The sequence below is a fragment of the Acomys minous genome (assembly GCF_964271855.1).
Source record: "Acomys minous genome assembly, chromosome: 1".
In the NCBI taxonomy this organism is placed as follows: Eukaryota; Metazoa; Chordata; class Mammalia; order Rodentia; family Muridae; genus Acomys; species Acomys minous.
Genome location: NC_140483.1, coordinates 140,337,674 through 140,343,976, shown reverse-complemented (window position 1 = coordinate 140,343,976; position 6,303 = coordinate 140,337,674).

The following is a 6,303-nucleotide window of genomic DNA, read 5'->3' as shown; positions in this document are numbered from 1 at the left end:
TGTTGTTTGTCCTGCTGGGTTTCAGGCTTGCTTTGGCCCAGTATTTTCTCACTATACCTCCTTTGCTCTTTTTGAGATGGTAATGTATATTCTCTGTCATTGTATGAAAGAAGTATATGATTTTTTAAAATTTTATTTTTAAATATATGTAGCGTCACAGTTAAAAGATTGCCTGAGTCTCAGAAGAGACTTCAAGCTTTTGATCAATGTTGAGACTGTTAAAGACTATGATGACTTTGGGGGCTTGAGAGATGGCTCAGCAGTTTAGAGCACTGAATTCTCTTCCAGAGGACCCTGATTTGATTCCCAGTATTACATGGTGTCTCACAACAGTTTATAACTCCTGTCTCAGGGGATCTGATAGCCTTGTATGGCTTCTCTGGGTATTGCACACACATGGTACACAGACACGCAACAGGCAAAACACCCGTACAAATACAATAAAAATAAATTAATTGACAAATTTTTGTTTGTTTGTTTGTTTTTGGATTTTTGTTTATTTGTTTTCTAGACAGGGTTTCTCTATGTACCCTTGGCTGTCCTGATCTCACTTTGTAGACCAGGTTGGCATCGAACTCATGGAGATCTGGTTGCCTCTACCTCCCGAGTGCTGGGATTACAGGCATGCACCACCACGCCTGGCTACAAACTTTTAAAGACTACGGGGACTTTTAATCTTTGATTAAAAGTATTTTTGTATTATGATAACGTGCATGAGCCTATGAGGTTAGAGCCAAAATGTTTTGATTTGAATGAGCAATGCCCCTTATTGGCTAATGTATTTAAACACTTGATTCCCCCACCCCCCACCCCACTGTCCCACACACACCTAGTGTACTGTTTGGGGGTGATTTATGGAACTTTTAAGAGGGCCTTGATAGCCAGGCGTGGTGGTGCACACCTTTAATCCCAGCACTTGGGAGGCAGAGGCAGGCGGATCACTGTGAGTTCGAGGCCAGTCTGGTCTACAAAGTGAGTCCAGGACAGCCAAGGCTACACAGAGAAACCCTGTCTCAAAAGAGAGAGGCAGGAGAGAAAGAGAGAGAGAGAAAGAGAGAGAGAGAGAGAGAGAGGGAGGGAGGGAGGGAGGGAGGGAGGGAGGGAGGGACGGAGAGGGAGAGAGAAAGGGCACCTCGGTGAAGGCAGCACCTCAGTGGGGTCAGTCATGGAGACTCATATCATTGCCCCACTTCCTGTTTGCTATCTTTCTTTCCCATGTGCGGTTGAGACTTTTCCATCAGTTCCATATGCCAGCCACTTGCTGCCATGCTTCCCCACCATTCCTCCCCTGCCTCTCTCCCTCCCTCCTCCGCCCCCCCCCCTTTCTCTGGAACCATGAGCTAAAATAATCCCTTCTTTCTATGAATTGCTTTTTGCCATGATACTTTGTCTCAGCAACAGACAAGTAACATATGTCTAGACTTGTGGTTATCACCGCAGCCGTGAGCAACCGCTTTGTCAGCGCCGAGCATGCGCCTGATATGGGCTCCTTAACAGTCACCTCTTTGCGCACAAAATCCTTTGTTTCAATGTCACATCTTCCCATCATACGCTTTAAAAATCCACTTAAAATAGCCAGCTGCACATGTATAGTGCCAGCTACCCACCATCAACTGCAAATTGTCAAGTGTGAAAATATGTATCCTTGAACTCCGGGCTAGACCTCTCATGAAATGACTGCAGCTAGAGGGAACAAGTAATGGGGACGTACTCAAACTGCTTCTGTGTCTATATTGATGAAGGGGAAGAATTAAGTGATTGGAAATGATATTAAAGTAAACACAGAGTTCCTGCAGACAACCCGAGTTCAGTTCTCAGCGTGCGCATTAAGTAGCTCACAACCACATGCAACTCCAGCTCCAGGGGCCTGCCACCCTTTCTGGCCTTAATAGATCCTTGAATATATATGGAACACACATGTGTACACTCACACGTGCACATGATTAGTTAATTAATTTTAGAAAGACAGAAAATGAAAAAAATATTAAATTTGGTAAAAAGAGAAGGACAGTGAGTACTAATTTTCACAGCAGACAGATCTGAAGCCTGTCTGGCTTTCTTTTGTGCTTGGGTACTTGACAGAATAATTTCTTTGGCCTTAATTTTCTCTGCTGATAGTGAATACAGAGTAATAGAGGTAACGGGATTAAAAAAAAAATTAGCTACTGGCACTGGGATTCTCTGGGGACATGGTGTCACAGGGATGTTTGTGGCTGCAGGTAACCCTTCCTTACCCCAGAGCCAGGTGTTGGCTGGGACCACACAGAGACCTACGTGCCTCTGCTTCCTAAGTGCTAGGATTAAATGCCACCACAGCCTGGTGAGAAGAAAAAAATATTTCACTTCTCTAAAAGGAAAGAGAACGTGGCATAGAAGGGAGAGAGAGGGGAAAGTGGGGAACCAGGGAATATGAGGTTCCCTAGAGGCAAAGGGATCCAGTCTTAAAATGTCACTATCTCTTGCCCTAAATTTATTTTCTTGTCCTCTATACTTTTTCTAGGAAATCATCATTAAACTCAGCTAACCCCAGAAGTCTTCCCTATTAGTGGTTTCTAACTATAATTTCTGAGGGAACAGAAACACAACCATAGAACAGGCAGAGACTGGCTCGGTGCAAAAGAAAAGGCCGGTGGCAACAGTGAGAAAGTAAAGCCTAACCCATCTCTTCCCCGTGAACTCTGCTCAGCCAGGCTGTAGAAATAAATCATGCACCAGACGGGAGACTGGTGTGGTCACTCCATACACATTAACAAATCATTTGTGCACAGGCACAGTTCTGCATACCAGAGGGGAAGGGACATAAGCATAAGAAAGACAGAAAACAAGGAGAGACAGATACGCGTGACCCGTGGCTTCCTCAGTGAGTAGGGAGACAAGTAAGGACAGGTAAGAACGTAGAGATCGACAGGGGAAAGTATCTGCCTACCTAGGAAGGTGCACACTTTAGGCGTAAACACCAAATTCTAATGCTTGGGACAGCCACCTCATTGTGTGTAAGAGAAACGTTTTCAGGGTGTGTCCAGGAGTGGGGACGAGGGATCAAGTGGTGGGAGACAAAACCAATGGGAAAGGAAAAGGCCACATCACCACAGACCTGGGCTAAGGTATCGCCATCAGGTATAATGGAATGGCTGCTGTTTAGACCAGGACATACGCAGGGGGAGGAGAGGAAGGCGATATTTTGGAAGAGAAATTGACAAGATTTACAGATAGATTGATTAAAAGGCATAGGAAAATGAAAAGAATCATAACTGATAACCATATTTATTTGTTTAGTTGGGTTTTGTTATTGCTGCTGTTAAAAAAAAGAATAATGTATTAAAATTATAAAAGTAACATGTTGGAAACTTAAAGACTATATATGGCTGGAAGTATAATTCAGTGGTGAAACATGTGTTTAACATCTGAGAGAGGCCCTGAATTCAACTCCCCAAATCAGAAAGGAAAGGAGAAAGAAAAAAGATGTAAAGAATGCAGAAAACTTAGAATAGAAAAACATGCTACTAGATCCTCAAAATCCCAGTGTTTGTGGATAGTTTCATATGCAACTGTGTGTGTGTGTGTGTGTGTGTGTGTGTGTGTGTGTGTGTGTGTCCCCTTATGAATATATAAACAAACATCTATTCATCCCAGCTATGGCAATAATAATAAGCAAAAAAAAATTGCACCCAAGTTAGCTTAGTGAACTGGTGAGTTTATTGGGGTTACTTACTGGAGAGGAGGTGGGTGGCTGCTTACAGGAACATAGGTGATCTAAAGACAGTTTCATAATGGAAGAGTCTGCCCTAGCATAGGTGATGACTCAGAAAGGGGGCAAATATGAAGCTCCTGGCACAACTTCTAGGCAGTTCAGCTGGCTAAGAGTCTACTCTCCCCAACAATTTTTTACTGTTTTGTCATCTTGGAGAGTGGATATTGTAACTTTTCAGCTTCTGAATTTTTTGTTTGTGTGTTTCCTGGGATTTGCAGTTTCATGAGCTTTCTGAGTCTTATGAACCTCCTTCGCATTAGAGGATATTTCATTTCAGAAGAATCAGCTACTCAGCACTGTGCAGCCAAACTGTCCAGTGCCTTTAGCAATAGGGACTTTACAGTCTAGTTCCGGCAATCAACCAACAGTCACGACGATAGGTTTTGAGGAACCTCAGGGTCTTCCTTGTCTACATAGAAACTGCCTAAGCCTGGTTCTGGTGTTTTCACCCAACAACCTGTGGCTCCTGTGAGTACCCTTTCTATTCATACAAGGTGCCTTTATTCAACCTCCTTAGCTAATAATTTTAGTGTGCTTTGGAATTTATAAATCTGCAAAACCACTTAAGGGTTAGCGTAACGTAAATAAACCTTTTCAGAGAGGGTAGAATGTATTTTGGAAGATGCACTGCTCTCCACTTTAAGCAAGTGCAAATTGGCCCTAGATAGCCAAGAAGATACTTAAAAAAATAAAGGTTATCAAGGCCAGTGTAGCACTAAAAACTCCTATTACTTGTGTCAATTGTTTTTATCAAATGTGTAATTTTGAGTACAATGTCATATATAGAGGGCACTGTGCCATCTAGCCTTCCATTGTCCAAAGTCATTCTTCATAGGACATCTATTCACTTTATCCTGGGGTGCTGCTGCTGCTGCAGGACCACTGTGTGTCATCCTATCCTAGATGGCCTCAGTAGAGCTAGCTTGTCCTGCTTGGCCCCCCGTCAGGCTCAAGGAGGAGGAGGAGGGTCAACTCCAGCCCACACACCTGCTGCTGCTGGAGCCAGCCCCCTTGTTGTGGCAGCCTCTCTGCCAGCACTTTGCCTTTCCATCAGTCTCACCTGGCTGCCAAAAGAACACTGGGTTGTACAAACAACCTCTACCCCAGGATACATTCTTACATGTTGACAGCATTCTTAGGAGGGCGACAGCTAACCACCCCTAAGGCAAGTGTCCTTACTTTCACCTGTACCGTTTTATCACTTATGACTTCCGTTGCCCAACCTTCAAAACCTCCCAGAAGCTCACTAACAAGCGTTTGGCATCCTATCATTTCCCCCTGTGAGTGCTGGTGCAGCACAAATTTTGCCAACTTTATCTTGGAGTGACCCAAACTCTTCCATTTGTTTTGCCCTTCTCTCATCCTCTCTTAACTGCTTTAGTACTTTATAATACTAATTTGCATGCCTCCAAGCCCTCTGTATCTATCAGGGCCCCTGCTACACCAAGATAACACCCTTCAGTGCTATTTTGTGTGTGATGGTGGTGGTGGGGTATCAGTGGAGTTCGGCAAAGCTACTAACACGTCATACTAGCTCCAAGGTCTCTGCTGCATTAACGTCTTTCTTAATTCTCCTATGAGCATGGACCTGTGTACCTCAATGAGACACCTCTCATCACTCATCACCTTCATCACGCCTAGTGTTTCAGAGTAATTCTTGTCCCTCCTGTATTGTCTTCTAGTCCCTGATACTCATGGGACCTCGGCAGGCAGTAGCCAGGCATATGAGCCAGGCTATCAAGGACGGATTTATTTTTTTCTCATTGCTCCAGGTCATACAGCCTTTCTCTAAAGGAAGAATCGGTAGTCGTATTGCTCAGTTTTCCTATACCACAATACTCAGACTGTGAGGGAGCCTGCCATTTCTTGTTGAAGAATTGTCCCTTAATTCTTGTTTGTAAGAAGGGATTCAGTAGGAGGGGGAAAGATTCAAAAAGAGCATAACTGAAATGATCAAAGATTAATTGTGGGGAAAAATATAAACATAAAACAAATAAAAAAAGAAAGATGAGCAGAAAAAGCTCTAAATGTGTCAGAAATGTTTTGTATGTGATTTTTAGCAGCCAACATAAATACGTTGGCAGAATCAATCAAATTAGACTGTGATGCAAGAGTCTCCTTGCACACATCTCCCACGGAGCGCTCAGATTCTTCTGTCACATCTGTGTGCATTGGAACTGTGGGGATCTGAACTCACAGAGACTTGGGAGATCTGATGAAGTACTCTTCACTGTCACTGAGGAAACACATTCAGAGGATACGCCGCTTATTCTGGACTGTATATTAAATGAGTGCCAAGGACTGGGGCTAGCCCAAACAGCACAGGATTTACCCAGCATGTGCAAAGCCCTAGCTAGGTTCAACCACCAGTAAGTATTGATACATTCATTAATTAGGTGCCAGAAAGCTGGAAACAAGACCAAAATAAATAAGTAAATGAAGTTAGTGGTTTCTTATCTCAAGGAGTTCAAATATAAAGCATTTCCTAAATAGACTTTGCTGTAGCGAGCCATTATTAAAGCCACGTGTACGTGCCAAGTCAGGGTTTTTCT